General features: G+C 30.6%; 1 pseudogene; it reads left to right on the top strand.

The window, feature by feature from the left end:
- Window positions 1-13,688, top strand: LOC125851718 (sugar transport protein MST4-like; annotated as a pseudogene).
- Window positions 13,689-19,133: the final 5,445 nt, after the last annotated feature.

Genomic DNA, 19,133 nt, shown 5'->3' with positions numbered 1-19,133 from the left:
ATGCCGGTGATGAACGAGGAGATAGGAATGTGGCCATATGAAGTGTTCGACAAATTGAGTGCAAATGCGGCGGATTTAGTGCAATTTGGAGGGAAAGTGTACACCCCAGGAGGCCAAGATGTTAGCCCTGCAATGGGAAATGGTCAATTTAGAGGAGGATATTGGCAGCTAACTTGTTATATGCGCAAAGTATTGTATGAAATAGAAGTAGATGGACAGAAAAAACAAGTAGTGCCAGATGATTCTAAGATTATATCTCAAGACTCAAGGTGTTACTATGAAGGCAATCATTATAATGCCAATGATGGCTATTGGGACTATAACTTCTTATTTGGGGGTGCAGGGGGTAAAGATCAATGGGAAACTTGTATTTATTAGCTAGGAAATACTTTGAGTTACTTTTTAATTATTCATTTAGTTTTATCTTCTTAACAATGTCTTTGTCGTTATGTGTTTGACTCAAAGATACCCTTATGTCTAATGATTGTTATGTGTCGAAAAAGAAAAACGGTTTAAAAATGATTTCAAACTTAAAAGGGAAAAACCAACATTTAAGGAGCGCTATTTAATTTTTTTTTTAAAGAAATAAAAAAAAAACATAATTTTAAAAACTCTAACAGAATTAAGTCTTAAAAATTCAAAGAAATGGATAAGAGGTTCCGATTTCCACTTTGAGATGGTATTAACACTCAAAGGTTTAAAATTGATTTCAAACTTAAAGGGAAAAACCAACATTTTAAAGGAAATAAAGATGTTGAAAATTTATTTGAAAGTTAATTAACTTAAACATTTTGAATTAATTTAGAAAGAAAGTAAACTTTGTAAAAAAATGATTAAGTAAAGGAAAGACAATTGAATAAACCATTAAAAATAGAAGAGTAAATAACATAAAATGATTCATCTTTAAGGGAATTTAATTAAGTTAGTCTAAACCATCAAAGTTAAAATTAATACAAGATAAGAATTATTATAACAATAAAGAAAAGAATAAATTTGAGTTTTGCTTAAATTCAAAGTTGTTGACTTTAGCAGGCCCAAACCAGTCCTAAGTTCTAATGCCTGCTGAAACAAATAGGCTGTTTAAGGCCACTTTTCCTCCTCCTGAAATCTGCTATTCAATTCTTTTGGACTGCTGCTGCACTAGGGCTTTTTAGCCCATTTTCGTCCCTGTATCAAGTGTATATCAACATTATATATCAATGTATATAATCTGTGTATATTGGTCGTATATCATTGGTATCAGATGTATATCGGCTTTTATATCATCCCTTTCCCAGCATTTTTTACTTCCATTTCCCCTTTATACTAGCTTCCTTTCTATTTCTCTGAGATAGTTGAGTTTCCACCAACTCGAAATGCAATAAGACAAGGAAATGAGTCCAAATTGAACTCCACAAATATCACATGTGGAAAAAGAAAGGAAAAAAAATTAATATGAGAGATTTGATATTACTAGCAAACAAAGGGCAGTATGCAAACATGAACATATGCAGTAATGACACGGAGAGGGAGATATGAATTAATTAATTAATTGCTAGGACAAGAAATTTAATTTTAAAAAAACGCTCACTTAGTGACTTCACTGGACGTTACACTATGAGTTAATGTATAGAGAATTAGAGATCAATTATGAATAGTCTAAGCATTTAGACATTTAAGAATGAACATTTGCAGAAGAGATCAAATGTAACGTGCATAAGTTAATGAATCATGTGTCCAAATGGCTGTGAAGAGAGTGAAAACAATTTTCTTCTCTCTTTTAATTTTGATTATATTTCTTTCAAATGTGATTGAGAGCCACAAATTTGGCGGAAGATCAAACTTTACGATTGAGGTATAATGTTTATATGATTTTTTCCTTCAATAATATATCTTTCGACATTTCAATTTACAAAAATGTAAATGTGGTGAAGGAACTCTTTTTCTTTGTAAAATATATCATTTTATATCTCTTTGAAGGTCTTTGTCGTATGAAATTGATCTTTTTGTAGACTATTCATGGAGATTTATATGATTGTGTGGACATCTACAAACAACCAACTCTTCTGCATCCAACACAGGGTTCCGAAAGAATTAAGGTATAAGTTTTGTTTTAGCACTTTTTTTAAAGAATCGTGAATAATTATTTATTTATAGAAATAAGTCAATAATAAGACTATGAGCCAAGTTAAAATATACGAGCTACAAACTTAGTATCATGAGCTGAAAACAAATTGGGTTGGGAGTGAATGGGAATTGGGGGTTTGGGCTGGTGCGTATAGGATGTTATTTAGTATTTATAATATGTGGTTTCTATAATTTATACTAATGTTATTGTATTGGGCTGATTTGGTGAAATTCTTGGGCCCAAAATTTTGGCTGAAAAGAGGGCTTTAAGAGGAGTAAAAATTGGTTAGATTTGTAATCACGAAATGACCATTTGGATTTCACGAAATTTACAAAGTAACCAATTAAGTTAATTAATGAAATTGGCTAAAAGTTAAATAAGATGAATTAATACTAATTAGTTAACGAGCTTCTTAGTCTTAAAAAAAATAAAATAATTAACTTAATTTACTCAAAATATCAATTATAATTAAATTAAACTAATTAACAAAATATTTAATTAAAAACAAATCTTTTTAGACGTCTTTCGAATATTTATTTTTATTTTTTTATTATTTTATAAAAGGTAGTAATTATAAATATTTTTGGACCACCGCAATAATTAGGGAATGTTACACAAACCTCATAGTGTTAAGAGCTAATTAAATCATATCCTTACTCTTTTTCAAATTACAAAAAATCTCTTAAATTTGGTAGAATTCGAATACATCCCAAAACTTCCAGTACATCGCGTCTTGATTTCGAATACATTGTTTAATGTCTCGATACATCGCATCTAGATTTCGGATACATCGCTCAATGTCTCTGATACATCGCGTACGTCCCGTTACTTCACGTATGATGACATATCCAACCAATACATCTCGTAAAGTGATGTATCTCAGAATAGGAGAGAGTAGATATTTTGTAATTTTTTTCAAATAGTAGGGAAGTTTAGAGAATATGGTCAAGTAAATTATATATATATATATATAAAATTTAAAAATTATAAAAATGACAAAATTACTTAAAATAACTTGAAAATATTTTGAATTTTATATAAGTTAAATTTTTTTCAAATTGTTAAAATTTGAAGAAACTAGATAACTAATCCATATTGCGGTGGGTCAAAATTGGGTGTCAACAATGATTGCTTCAAAACAAGAAAAAAATGGTACACTTTTATCCTTAAACTATGCAAAATAAGACAGTTTTGCCATCCATCATAGATATTTGTGTGCTTCTCATTAAAGACAAAATGAAAAGTTTAAAGTTGAATTGTTACTAAATATAAAAAAATATCTTTTTTAAAAAATAACTAGAAAATAAAGAGAGATGATGAATCTGTTTGACATTGTTGTTGGGAGGCCAAAAACACTTATTTTTAGAAAAAAAGCATCTTTTTTTTTTAAAAAAAATTAAGTATTTGTCAAATCGGTCAAACTACTATTAAATAGAAGTAGAAGCAGAAACAATTTTTCTATTGTTGGGAAGAAGTTAAAATTCTTGCTTCTTAAAAAAAGCAGAAGTAGAAAAAGGAAATTATTTTTCTCAAGAATAAAATATCCATTCCATGTATACATAATTACAAATATATTCCTAAGAATAAAATATCACTTCCATATATATATATATATATATATATTAACTAATATATCCCTTATTAATTAATTCTCATATCTCATATGTTTGGTTAAGTTTCATCTAAAAAAATATATTTTATTTTCATATATTAATTTTTTTTATTTTATGTTTAGATTTATTATATGTATATTCTATATTTTATATATTATTTGACGTATTATTTTTCAATAATTAGAAGGAAAAAAGGTAACAACGATATTTTTGCAAGATTAGAAAAAAAAACAATTGAAGATTTCAACCCTCTCATAAAAATGTATAATATTGATTGAAATTTAAATATGTAAAAATTATAATACGTACTACATAATATAAATATTCCCTAAAATTTCTAGGGAATTACTACGCAGGTCGTAGCCTATGGAATACTGTCATAGATTTTGTGTTTTACTATAATCATTGGAAAACTATTAGGTTAATATTTTTATTTATTTATTTATGCTTTTACTTGAAATCAAACTTAATAAATATTATAAAGATAATTTTATATGTGGATTTGATTAACAAATAGTAACACTAACACCATATAATATTGTCGATATTTATGATTATATTTTAAATTATAATTTGATTTAAAAAAATTATGAAAATTATACTTTTAAAAAAAATGGGTTGGCCGGGCACAGCCCGTTGCCCACATACTTGTGGGAGCTGATCATATTTTGGCCCACAAAAAAATGGGCTAGCCCGGTCTGGCCTTTCAAATTTTCAAGCCTATATGGGTTAATCCCGTATGAGATGGGTCAGCCCTTATAGACAACTCTAATTAATATATATTACACAATAATAGAATTTATTGTTTGTTGTCATTGTATACACTAACATTACATATTTAAAAAGTTAAGTGTCTTCAAACTAATCCTTGGTGAACACCATTAGTGATTGCTTAACAATATTACATGCAGGTGTATTTGCTAAATTAATTTGTGAAATGGTTATGCATGGAATAGTTCTTACTAAAATAGGAAGTCCCAAATAAAGTGGTTACAAAAGAAAGACTATAATATCAAGTACTTCACTATGATAAGGAAAAGAAGAAGGAAACAACATATTTGCAGAATCAAGAACCATAAAGATACATCAGTATATGGAGAAAAAAAAAACAGTTAAAGCGACAATCATGCAGTTTGAATAAATGTTTAATCTTCCACAATAGGATATATATTAATTATACTATGATTATCTTTGTACGTCGAATAGTAGAAGTATTACAAATGAAGATAATGACATATTGACATTCATTCCTCAAGAAGAGATAAATGTGAGGTTATAATTGATCAGCAGGGGTTCATTTAGCATTAATAGGGAACCAAATTCTTCTAAAAGATCCTTTCGTAAAACTCTTCAACTTTTTAAAAATAAAATAAGCAAAATAAAACTTCTTCCTTCTTCCATAATATGTAATCTGATAAATGAACCTTTTGTCTAACTCTAGTCATCTATTTTACAGCGATGCCGCTAGAGACACAAATCTGACATATGAAGCCAACACTAACATGCCGTGTCGATCACAGCTCCAACTTCCAGCGAGCGACATGTTGTGCCGATCATAGAGCCAACCTCCACCAATCACTATTGAGAGCTAATTTCTCCGAGATTTCCTAAATTAGTTTGGCCACACCAATCAGTGATAGTATAGGTAGTCATTCTATTAATCATTGATTAATAAAATATGACATGCAATATTATTTAGTATACGTGAACTTTTTCTTTATCTTTCTCCGTTCACATTGCAATAAATCACGACCTGATCTGATCCAATTATCCAACTCTAACCCATAACCCAAATCAATCCTTTTCAATGATAATAATGTTTGTAGTAAAGATTTGAATTAATATGATGAATTAACTAAAGATCCCATCATTCAAGGAATTGATCAGATTGCAATGAGTACAGAGCTGTCCAGTAGCATTCGAGACAAGGTACATTCTTTCTCAAAACATCGTGGATTTTAGTAATTTTTTGTGAAAATTTTGATGAAATGCCGAATTAGTTGAACTAGAGTTTGTTGTGTACATTCCTCTTTATCTGCAAAAAGGGCTTTGTTTGTATAGTGAGCAGGCACTAATATATCATTTATGGTATTAGTTAAGTGAAATTCAATAATTTTAATCCAAATTTGTATTCATCACAAATGTTTTATTCTTCCAGTTGAAACCCTCATTGCCACAACAACATTAGATTTAGCAACAACATTGGTGGCCACAAATTATGATTTTTTTGTGACAACGTCAAGTAGCCTAATCGGTTTTTTTAGTAACTAAAATGGCCAATTCTAATATATTAAAAGCATCAAATAGTATTCAACAAACTATTTCACAAATCTTACATTATATGCACTTCTATTATAGAAGGTTAATTAAATCTATATTACACAGTAGTTTATTGTTCGTTGTTATTGTATGCACACACATATTACAAATTTTTAAAAATAAGTGTCTACAAACTCAGCCTAGGTCAACACCATTGGTGATTGCTTAAGAATCTTATTTTAGGTGCATTTGCTGAATAAATATGTGAAATTGCTATGCATGCAATAGTACTTGATAAGGGAAAGTAGAAGGAAACAACATATTTGTAGACCAAGAACACATGAGTATAAGGAGAGAAGAGGATAGTTGAAGCTACAATCATGCATTTTGAAAAGATGTTTAATCTTCCACATTAGGATATGAGTCATAATGTGATTATCTCTGTACGTAGAACGGTAGAAGTATTACAAATGAAGATAATGACATATTGACATTCATTCTTGAAGGAAAAAAGATAAATGAGGGGTATAATTGACCAGGAGGAGTTAATTTAGTATTAGCAGGGCATTAAATTTTTATAATATATACTTCAGTAATACTCTATACTTTTTAAAAATAAAATCAGCAGAATAGAACGTCTTCCTTCCATAATATGTAATCTCACAAAGGTTCTTATCTAAATCTCGTCATCTATTTTACAGGGATGTTGTTAGTCACAGAGCTAACGAATGGAGCGAGCACTGACAGACTTTGTCGATCACAGAGCCACCTTCCATCAAACAGTGACAAGTTGAGCCGATCACAGAGCCAACCTCCACCGACCACCATTGAGAGGTAATTTCTCACTGATTTCCTAAATTAGTTTGTCCACACCAATCATTTGTAGCATTGATAATCATTCTATTAATATTTGATCAATAAAATATGACATGCAATCTTATTTAGTCCACATGAACTTTTTCTTTATCTTTCTCAGTTCACATGACAATAAATCACGATCCGATCCAATCCAATTATCCAACTCTAACCCATAAACCAAATCAACCCTTTTCAATGATAATCATGTTTGTAATAATGATTTGAATTAATATGATGAATTAACTAAAGATCTCATCATTCAGGGAATTGATCAGATTGTGACGAGTACAGAGCTGTCTGGTAGCATTCGAGACGAGGTACATGCTTTCTCAAAACATTATTGTTTTTAGTAATTTTTTGTGAAAATTTTGATAAAATGCCCAATTATTTGAACTAGAGTTTGTTGTGTACATTCGTTTTTATAATTAGAACTAGATAAATTACTCGCGTGAAATCAAAATATCATTATATATCTAATATTTTGATTTTAAGAATGTCAGTTGCTATATTATATTCCAATATATACCCCTAAAAGTAATAGTGAAACTGAGGACAAAGCATTTGTTTGTGCAGTGAGCATGCACTAATATTTCGTTTATGGTATTGGTTAAGTGAAATTCAATAATTTTAACCCAAATTTGTATTCATCAGGTTTATTCGGCCAGTTGCAACCCTCATTGCCACAACAACATTAGATTTAGCAACAACATTGGTCGCCACAAATTATAATTTTTTTGTGACAATGTTAAGTTGCCTAATCTATTTTTTTAGTAACTAAAATGGCCAATTATAATATATTTGAAGCATCAAATAGTATTCAACAAACTATTTCACAAATCATACATTATATGCACATCTATTATAGAAGGTTAATTAAATTTATATTATAGAGTAGTTTATTGTTCGTTGTCATTTATTTTACAGGGATGTTGTTAGAGTCACAGAGCTAACAAATGGAGCGAGCACTAACAAACTTTGTCGATCACAGAGACACCTTCCAGCAAACAGTGACAAGTTGTGCCGATTACAGAGCCAACCTCCACCGACCACCATTGAGAGGTAATTTCTCACTGATTTCCTAAATTAGTTTGTCCACACCAATCATTGGTATCATTGATAATCATTCTATTACTATTTGATCAATAAAATATGACATGCAATCTTATTTAGTCCACATGAACTTTTTCTTTATCTTTCTCAGTTCACATGACAATAAATCACGATCCGATCCAATTATCCAACTCTAACCCATAAACCAAATCAACCATTTTCAATGATAATCACGTTTGTAGTAAAGGTTTGAATTAATATGATGAATTAACTAAAAATTCCATCATTCAAGGAATTGATCAGATTGCAAAAGAAAACGTCAGAAGAAATTAAAGAAAGAAGCACAATTTATTTAGCATGTATAAAAGATTGAAAAGTATTAACCTACGATTTTGAGAATGTTTGAGACACTCTTTGATAAGGTTTCCTTGTTGCTTTAAATAATTACAAAACTTCTTGCTACAATTGCTAGCAATATGACTATTAATTCCTTACAACTGTAGCATTGAGTTGTAGTCATATTCCAAAGTTTTTCTTTATTTTGAGCTTCAAATGCAACAATGACCTCATTTTCTTGATGGAAAGCATTTTTCGTAACAAGATAATCCTCTTTACAAAGTAATCCCCTAAAACAAACATCCAAGGAGAATTATGGGCCACAATTCCTTTGATTGTATTTCATTAAAGTATTGTATGAAATAGAAGTAGATGGACAAAAAAAACAAGTAGTATTAGATGATTCTTGTGAACACCTAATTTTTGACGTGTTTATTTTACTCCTATAATATATATATATATATATATATATTCTTATATTTTTTGTTTTGTATTTTTGGGTAGTTTGTCTTTGTTTATATTGTTTTTTTTATTGGCCCAGATGACTCAATTTTTGATTGAATTGGGTTGATTTAGACCAAATTCTGATGGCCCAATCAATTCTGACCCGGTCCAATAGAAATGGTCAAGATTAAATCTCAACCATCCATGACTTTTTTGATCCAAGGGCTCTTATGAGATCCTACCAAAAATACAAAATCCCAAAATCAAATTTTTATTGCCATTTTTNAAAACCAAACATAAATCTTCACCTTTTTCTTTAGATTTACGAAGTTTCGGTCATCCCCGTCCTATATCCTTTACATAAAAGTATAGGGCTCTTCAAGGGCTATCCTTTGATGTAAGGTTTATGTCCAAAATCTGTCAAAAAAAAATTCCGGCGGAATTTTCCGGCGACCTCCAATCGTCCGAAAATTTATGTCAACTATTTCCCCCTCTCATCCTCTATCCAAATCCGTCATTATCACATTTCTTAAACCATATAAGTTGTTTTGATGCCGGATTTGTATTGTTTTGTTAGTGATCTTCAAGTTCATGTTTAAGTTGTTGCTTGAGTTTTATTATTATTATTTTTATTTTATTTTTTAATTTCGTTTTTATTTCTTATTTTATTTTTCTGCCTTATTTGTTGTGTTTGATCTTCAAAATAGTTTACATGTTTAGATTTTGTGTTAGTGGACTGATTTTGTTTTGATTTTTTGGTCTTGATCAATTTTGGGCCTATTTTAAAAATTTCAGATGGCCCATTTAGCTATTACTCAATTAATGAGTAAAAGAAATGGGTCATCCAAAATGACATTTTTGGGCCTATTTTAAAATTTTCAGATGACCCATTTAGCTATTATTCAATTAATGAATAAAATAAATGGGTCATCTAAAAGGGCAATGTAGTCTTTTAATTAATTTTATCTTGAAAAAAAGAAAAAGAAAAAAGAAAAAAGGGAAATTCCATTGGTCATCTTGGGTGGCACCTTGGGAAAACAAAGAGTCCAATGCATGCATTGGCTCTTAAGTTTTCAAGAAGAGTGGGGTTTAATGCTCCACCCCTATTTAAACCCCATTCTTCTTTCATTTCAAGGGAGGAAAAAAAAAGAGGGAGAAAGAACAAGAACAGAAAATTAGAAGAGGAAAAATCATCACTTCTAAAAAGAAAAAATATATATATTTCATCTTGGGTGGTCTTTTGGGAGTGGAATTGAGTTTGGCTTTCATCATTATTTGTCACCATCTCTTAGGTATATTTCTTTCCTTACACTTTGCAATGTAACTTCAAAAATAATGAAGCATGTTTATATTTTCGATTTANAAAAAAAAAAAAAAAAAGCAAATCTGGCCATTTTTGCAAAAGGTGTAAATCTGGCCATTTTTGCAAAAGGTGTAAATCTGGCCATTTTTGCAAAAAGTGTAAATCTGGCCATTTTTGCAAAAAGTGTAAATCTGGCCATTTTTTGCAAAAAATGTAAATCTGGCCATTTTTGTAAAAAATGTAAATCTGGTCATTTTGCAAAAATAATGTAAATCTGATCATTTCATAAATTCAGTTTTTTTTCTCTTAAATAAATATATAAAATGATTATTGAAACGAAATACAAAATCGACTACTTTGATTAGTAATTTAACTATTAGATAAAATAAGCTATTTTTACAATTTTCTTTCAAAAGAAAACATATGACCATTTTATGAAAAATCAAAAATTTTATTAAAGTGGTCGTTTTTCTGGAATTATATCAATATAAATTTTTTTAGTACATCACTAGTTATTTTAAAAAAGGGGGCCTAGTCATCATTTTTTTTAATAAAGAGAATATATACTTTTTTTTCTTTTGTTGTTATCATCAAGTAGTGACACTTAATATATTTATTTATCTTTATTTCATTTTTTTTAAAAAAATAAATAAATAAAAAAAATCTTTGTTCAAGTCTATATGTTGCAACAAGTTTTTTTTTTTTTTTTCTTTTCTCATTGTTAAATAAAATTTGAGTCAATGAATCATCAATTCTTTTTTTTAGAAAAAAATAAAATAAACGTTAAATACCACCATGTGTTCGGTTACGATCCTTGGTGTGTATTCATTTCTAAAAAAGGGTGATCTTGTGTGCGGTTACGCTCCTAGGTCAATCATTTTTATAAAAAAAAGAGAGATTAGTAACTAACACAAATTTTTCTTTTATCCAAAAATTATTTTAGCCAAACATGAGTTGGTAAAGCGACCGTGCTAGAACCACGGGATTCGGGGGGTGCCTCACACCTTCCCTCCGGTCAATAGAATTCCTTACCCAATCTCTGTTTTCGTATACTAAAATAAAAAGATTTTTTTTAATTTAGGAATTACTAGGTGACTTGGAACACCTAAAAAAACTCATTTTCAAGTGGCGACTCTTAAAATAAAAAAAAAATCATTTTTTTTATTCTTTTTTTTTTAAAAAAAAAAACCCCGTCATACCCATTAACTATTGTAAAAAGAGAAGTGGTGTGACAATTCTAAGATTATATCTCAAGACTCAAGATGTTACAATTGAAGATTTCAACCCTCTCATAAAAATGTATAATATTGATTGAAAATGTAAATATGTACATTTTAATTTAATAAAATAAAAATTATATTAATTTTTTTATAATAGATATTTAATATAGTTTCTCTCTATAAAATAAAAAATTTTAATATTAAATGTACATTGGTACTCTCCCTTTTTCGCAATTTAACTTTCAACAATATTTTAAAAATAAACTTTATGAGGTTGTAATATTAAAAAAAACGACCTCTTAATATCGAAATGGATGAGGCATAAGCTCTATATATCAATCATTTCTCATCGAAATAATATGAATACATAAACTTTCTTCTTGACCAACAAGATGCACATACAACATAGAAGATGAACGTACGACCCACAAGATGCACGTATAATGTACGATATGCACGTACAACGCACATAGTGCATGTTTTGCACTAATTCTACCTTGATTTTAAAAAGTGATCGCAAGTCCTGATTTATCATTTGAATACACAAAGTTCCTACATCGCCATAACATTTGTCAATCCTTGGTAGAATTTTATTCATTGTTAAATATATATCAATACTTTCTTAATTGCTCCATTTGTGAAGGAGTCAAATCGGGCTAGATCATAAAAAATGTAGTATGATCAAGAGATCATAAAAAAAATGTAGTATATCAATACTTTCTTCTTTAATATTTCTCTCTGAAGCTAAATACTCGAAATTCTACCATTATTTGTGCGTCACATGATCAAGAGATCAATTAGAGTAGAACTTGAATAATTTCACTAATATATTTAAAAGTAAAACAGTGTGACATGGTCCATATATCTGCACTCAAAAGGAAGAAAATTATATATATTGATAAGATGTAAACACTAAAGTACGCCTTGTATCTAGGGTACACAAAAATGATGCCTCTAAAATTTGAATATTTTTTTTTGTATTGTGTTATCATTGTACAAGTAGCCTTATTGGTGTAGAGATATTCCTTTTGAAATTTTCGTGAGGACTTCACAAAAGACAAATAAAAGCCACCACTGACATTTTATGTGCTTTTACTAGTTTCCTTCTACTCCTCTTTGCGAATGTAGTCCCTCTCTCTGCTCTTTTATCTTTATGGCCTTCATATAGATTGGCCCATTCTTGGGGTCGCAAGCTGGTCCTTATTTGTGGATTGACACTTGTAGTTTTGTGAAGCGTACTGATGACTTGGTTTGCCAATATTATCTTTGAATTCATCGGGTTAGTTGTTACTGGATGTGGCATGGGGTTTCTATATCAGATTGGTGTTCTTATGTATACATTCATTTACGTGTACTATAAGTATGATTATTCAATTTACCAACTCAATTAATATTGGTGTAGGTAATTCCCATCACGCATATGCCTAGAAACTAGTTTAGGACATGCCCAAGATTGTGAGTCCTTCGATTTCTTCTACATGCTCATATGTGGAAACAATGTGGCGAAAGGAATAAATCTAGTTGCATCCCGCAATTTCATAGATGGAAGACGGTGGAGTCTTTTTGCATATGGCATTTTTTTCCTTTTCAGTATTTCTATTATCGATTCTGCTTAATGAGACACTACAATTTCTCATTAAGAAAGGCCGATCGTGGAGGAGGCGAAAGTAGTCTTGAGGAGGATACAAAAATTTGGAGCAGAAGAAAAGCTTCAACAGTTAGCTCACCTGTTGAAAATTAAGATAGGGAGCCCTCACAGAAGCTGCTACACTTACCAGTTTTGGTGATTAATGTAGCGATACAAATTTTCCAATGACTCTTAGATTTAGACTCCATCATATTTTTTGGGCCTCTATTCTTACAGTTCATAGGATTTAAGTACCATGTCGCATTTCTAGCTTCGTTCCTTGGTGGTGCAATTCAACTTAGAGTGGTTGAACTTGCAGTTTTGAGTTACAGATTCTTTGGGCAACGAATAACTCTACTTTTTGCATGTGTAAGGATTTTTGTCTCTGAGGTATTTATTTATTTTCTTTGTCAGAGTAATCTCATTTTTCAAATATATCTAATTGTCTGATTTCTTCCAATATATGTAGAATTCCTTTTTTTTTTTGTATACCATGAAGCAAGTCAATTAGTCCATCTAAAGCAACAGTTAGACTGCCATTGCCTCTAGCATCCTCCTGATAGGATGTTATTCTTTGCTTTCTACCCCACGGGATTGGACGGAGGTATGATACCTCGATGATCTTCAAGCTTTAGGTGCATGTTGTGAGGCAACTGTATTTTTCTTCATGACATTAGTCATGAATTTAGCTATATTGCCTCTCATTTGTGCCTTGAATGCGTGGGTATTCATTTTCCTTGCTATTGTGGTTATTCGTGTAGGATTCATGATTTACAAGTTCCTACCAGAGATAGGAAAGAAGGAGGGCAAGCTGCCAAAAGCAGAGATTCGGAAGATGCATTGGTTTTGGAAGAAAGTACTTCCAAAATAAGATAGTGACAATGGAGTGTAGTACTAAGTCTTTCATATTTAAAACGTAGTGTCAGAGTAGACTGCTAGGAATTTGGAAATTCACACTCTTAGAATCAGTCTCTTTGTAATAACTTTTAGAATTTGCACTAACATTGTTCATCATTTTCATTTATTAACCACAACATGACTTCTTTTTGTTAATTTTGTTGTCGCTGGATCAGGAAATTTCTCTCCATGAGAAAGTTCATTGGTCATTCGATCAACCATGCATACATACTTTCTACCTACTTTCTCAAAACTTTAAAGTTTTTAGTAATTTTGTGTGAAAATTTAATGAAATGCCAAATTATTCAAACTGGAGCATGTCGTATTCATTCCTCTTTATAACTACAATTACAAGTATAAAATAAGTACATTTTTGCACCACTTTCAAGTGTGAGTAACGTCTTTCCTTGGATAAGTAAACATATACAATAACAATTTTTGGAGTAAAGATAGAATATGCGCTATACGTGCATCTCGTGTGTTGTACGTGCATCTTGTGTGTTGTACGTGCATCTCGTGTGACCAAAAAAGTCGCATAATTCCTAAAAATTGGCTCATAAATGCCTTAAAATGGTATAAAAGAGATTCTAATAAGTCGAAGCTAAGAATGAAGATAAGGGTCACAACTCACTACGGAGAAGAAACACCATTGCAACAACTAGCTTTGCATCTGGAGCCCGGTTTGCATTCTCTAATTTTTTACGCTAAAAAATCAATCTATTGGTTTTTTCCAACCTCTTTTGAGGTCTAATTAAGCACTTTTTTAGTAGTAACTTCAGTTACTAGTTTTAATAAGTAATAATATTAATAACTTGCTTCAATACTGAACTAGTTGGAAAATGCAAGTTATCTTCCTTTACGTGGTCTTAAAAACTTCAACTAGAGCAATAAGACTTATACCCTTTCCATTCGGCATCTCAATATACCATCTTATACATGAGGTTTTAACAAGACAGAACTTGTGACATCTATATCTTGCTTTAGGTAGATACATGAATTGTACAATTTATTTACTTTGAGAGATCCACTAATGCAAATTTGGCGTACAACGTGTTAGTTATGTACTTGGCTTTGAGAGAGAAAGGAATTCTAAGAGGATACTAAACTCTAAACAATTTAGTTACAAAATTCAATCGTGAGGACATGAGAATAAGAATTTTTATATTGCTAATTTTGACATATGTTGGGTGGAGACTAAACTCCAGTGATTGGTAAATATACAAGGTAACAAAAAATATTGGACTTATATTCTATCTTGATGCCTCTCATGTAGAGTATGATTTTAATAGATTATGATCTTTTCGAGGAGAAAGAGGAAAACAATATCCTATGAGGATTTGTGGCACGTTTACTCGACCTTAGAGGTATGCTGGTAGATTAGAGCTTACTCTTTTAGAGTGCTCAACTTGAGCGATAGTTTATTGTATAAAGTATGCTATACATGGATTAAGCATGTTGATGGGATTCAAAATTTGGAGACATGAATTGCTTCCGTAAAATCTTGGTTGGGACTAGCTGAATGTTTATGTGTTGTGTGTTACTCTATGTTTCATATGCTATACCGCACTATGATGAGTTGTTGGATTAAAGGGGTACTAAGTTGAAATATATCTACTTAGTTGTGAAAATTATGGCCGAAGGGCTGTTTTGAAAGAAAATATACTATTTGAGGAGGTTGGTAGCCCATGGATATTGTTGTAAGAAAGATGCTCATATTTATGTTGTATTCAAGTGATCATGCATACATATTTATTCTCACGGATCATGAATATTGGTACTATATATGTGACATAGTGATACATGAATGCTCGATGGAAATGGTTCCAGGTGATTTATTATTGATAATATTGAGGATAAATATTGATTTGTATGTCCGAGGGAAATAGTTTTGGGTAGGTATATGGATTTCGTGAGTTCCTCATATATAGTCTTGGATCACAACATGCCTCTATATGTTGGATTGGAATATATCTGAAATGTTGAAATGTATCTGATATTGGATTGGAATGTGTCATATATATCTGGAATGTATCTAGTATCCCAGATGCATATCTAGTCCGATACACATGTATCTGAGATACACCTCACCTCTTTCCCTCTCTCATGACTCGCGTCTCTCTCTCTCTGTATTTATATTAGGGAAAAAGGACGAATATATCTCCGAACTTTCGTAAATGGTATGTGTATACCCCTCGTTATATTTTTAGGACACCTGTATCCTTACCGTCCAAATTTTGGAGCATATAGACCCTTTAAACTAACGGTGATACACGTGTCTCAATCTTAACCGTCGATCTAATATTTGTTAAATTTCCTACCCAAAATTAAAAGACCCACCCAAATTAATTTAAAAACCCACCCAAATACATAATACCCAAATCAATTCTCTTAATTTTAGATGGTACTCCAACCCCAAAAACCTTTCTCTTTCTCATTTACCTCTTCTCCCCAAACAAATTTCAGACAAATCTAACCCTAATACTAAACCAAATCGTAATCCTAGTATCAGTCCTTGTGTCAATCCTATGATAACCTTCTTCTCTACACGAAAAGAGAAAGATTATAATATCCATTTCAGTTGTTGTTGGCCTTAAACCATCATATGCACAAGATGTAGTGGACAAAAGAGTTAAGGTTGTGTGAAGTCTTTCAACCGTGCTTCCAGTGAGATTTGATCATGTATAATGATGGTAATGAGTAAATGATTGATTTAGTTAAAGAAAAGATTAAATGGGTCAAGAAACATGTGAGGAAGTTGAGGAGAAAATGGAGGATGATTCTGGGGATGAAGATGGTTGGATGGGTCTTAGCTTCCACTCATGAAGTTGATGAGAAATTGGAGGATTTAGTGTTGAGGATGATTTGGGGATGAAGATCGAGGGGAAAGATGTTGTTAAACAAGTGTTTAAGTTGCTTAATTTGAAATTAAGTGAATTAATTTGGGTTAATATTTTTTGGTTGTGCGTATTATGTATTTGGGCGGGTTTTTAGATTAATTCGGGTGGATTTTTCAATTTTGGGTAGAAGTTTAACAAATATCGGGTCGGCCGTTAAGATTGAGACACGTGTATCACCGTTAGTATAAAGGATATATTTGTTCCAAAATTTGGACGGTAAAAATACTGGTGTCCTAAAAGTATAACGAAGGGTATACACATACCATTTATGAAAGTTCGGGGGTATATTTGTCCTTTTTCCCTTTATATTATAGAGTGTATCTTGTAGATAAAATATATGTATCTAGGTGTATCTGACTTGAAATGTGGTATGAAATTGTTTATGAGTGAAACAATATATAATTATTTCAAAATATAAAGAGAACTAGTAAATATAGCAGAAATGTTTGTGTAATTAGGTAATTTCTAACATTTTTATAGTAATATTATTTGAAGATGAATAAGTACCACAAAAGGAGAAATCTTAGGAGTTAGGACATATGTAACCTTCTTATCAAAAAGAGCAGGGGAAAATTTAGTTTATAGCTGAAATATGTCATAGGTAAATTTGGGGCCTTTCTGTAAAATACTTAGGATGGAGAATTCATTAATTAGTTATTGTAATTATTTAGTTTTGAGATATTAAAGAATTTAAAATTATAATCACTGTTCACATATGATGAAAAAAACTAATTAGAAAACGTTTCAAAAATTTTCAAATCTAGAGGGGATAACATCAATGAGAGATCACCATTATCAATAACAAGTGTTTGAACATCTATCTTGTAAGGACATCCATTTAACTCTGAAATATACCATTGAATATGGCATAGTAAGCAACTGAGATAGTTGTTGGTAAGCTTTTTGGTTAGTTTGAAAATCGATCGATCAGTTTTGGCCGTGTTTAATTTTAATAGTTTTTTTTTATCGTCATTGTCAATTTTTAAGTCCATTTGTTAGTTACGTTAGACCAAAGGTGATCTACTTCATCAAAATTAAGGGACTAAAGATGTTTCGGAGTTATATTTAAGGATCAAAATAAGCCTACTCCCATAGACAAGGGGCAATTTTGGCTAAAATCTCTTAGATGATGTATTTAATTGGTTTGAGTTATTAAAAATGATATCAATTTCCATGGTTGCATTAATGAAAGAATTAATAAAAAACTTTATCAAATCTAGAGGAGATAATAACATTAAATAAGAGATTACCACAGTCAAATTTATTTGCTAAATTCTATGTATTCAGGACTAAAGATTAAAAAAAAAAAAAGAAGTTCATATAGCAATATAAATATTATTGGTATTACATATCTTTTCCCCATTTCTCAACTTCATTGTTATTTCCTCCTAACTCAACAAATTTTTTGATAGAAAAGACGAGGTAAGTAGTTTTCTTTCCCCCTTTAATCTTGAAATTTCATTTTGTAGAATTACCCAATAAATCTACTACTTATATTTCTTTTCTCTCTTTTGATGAGTTTGATGTTTTCATTTTCTAGTTTTAATAATGTTGAAATTTGTGAATCCTTGAAAAATGTTAACAATTTTGAGTCAATCATGTCTAGTATAGATACATCTTCTTTGATATTTTTGGAAAATGTTACCCGAAAAGAGTTTATGTGAAAAAGTTTGATTTTATACTTTTATTTCATTTTATGGAAGAATGTATAGTGTACGCAAAAAAGGGTGGGGATGGGGGGTGGGGTGGGAGATATATAGCATAAACAAACAATAATGATTTATGATGAGAATTATCATGATACTACACACTTGATCTTAGCCAAAATGCCGAGAAAGGTATATCATGATACATTTTACTAGTGTTAATAAGTAAATTAATAACTTTATTTCATAAACCAAACATACTGTATTGATTATGTATTTTATTTTTTACCAAAAATAAGTTTGTTATTATTATTAAATAGATATTATGCACCTACCTGTATATATAAAAACACAATTTTATTTATGAAGTGAAAAATGAGAAATCATATGTAGATTTATAATGAAAGAATGGATGAATAAATAACTATAAGAAATAAAAACAATCAATTTTCTCATATAAGTAAGTTTGTAAACAACGTTGAAAGCTATAAAATATATTTATACATTTGAGAAGTAATAAAGAAAGTTAGAGATTCTCAACCAAAATTATTGGCACATAGAATATGGAAGATAACAAGATCCTTCGGACCGCGATGTTGAAGAAGGACGATGTTGATATGATCATCAAATCCCAACAACAAATTCTTGGTGAAGCATTTGATGGAAAAGAGAAACCGAAGTCACGAGAAAGAGATAGGGAAGCAGCACGGATCGCTATTGCAAGTATCAAAAGGACGGTTAACTTTGATGATGGTTTTCAAGCTGAAAGAGATTTGATCTCCATTCTGGGTGCTCCACAACAAATTCTTGGCAAAGCATTTGATGGAAAAGAGGGGAAGAAGAAGGCTGAGTTGCAAGAAGAGAAAGCTAAGTCGC

The sequence above is a fragment of the Solanum stenotomum genome, unplaced genomic scaffold, assembly GCF_019186545.1.
Source record: "Solanum stenotomum isolate F172 unplaced genomic scaffold, ASM1918654v1 scaffold28981, whole genome shotgun sequence".
Classification (NCBI taxonomy): domain Eukaryota; kingdom Viridiplantae; phylum Streptophyta; class Magnoliopsida; order Solanales; family Solanaceae; genus Solanum; species Solanum stenotomum.
Note: the sequence above shows the minus strand (reverse complement) of the source record. Positions and strands in the feature narration are given on the sequence as shown.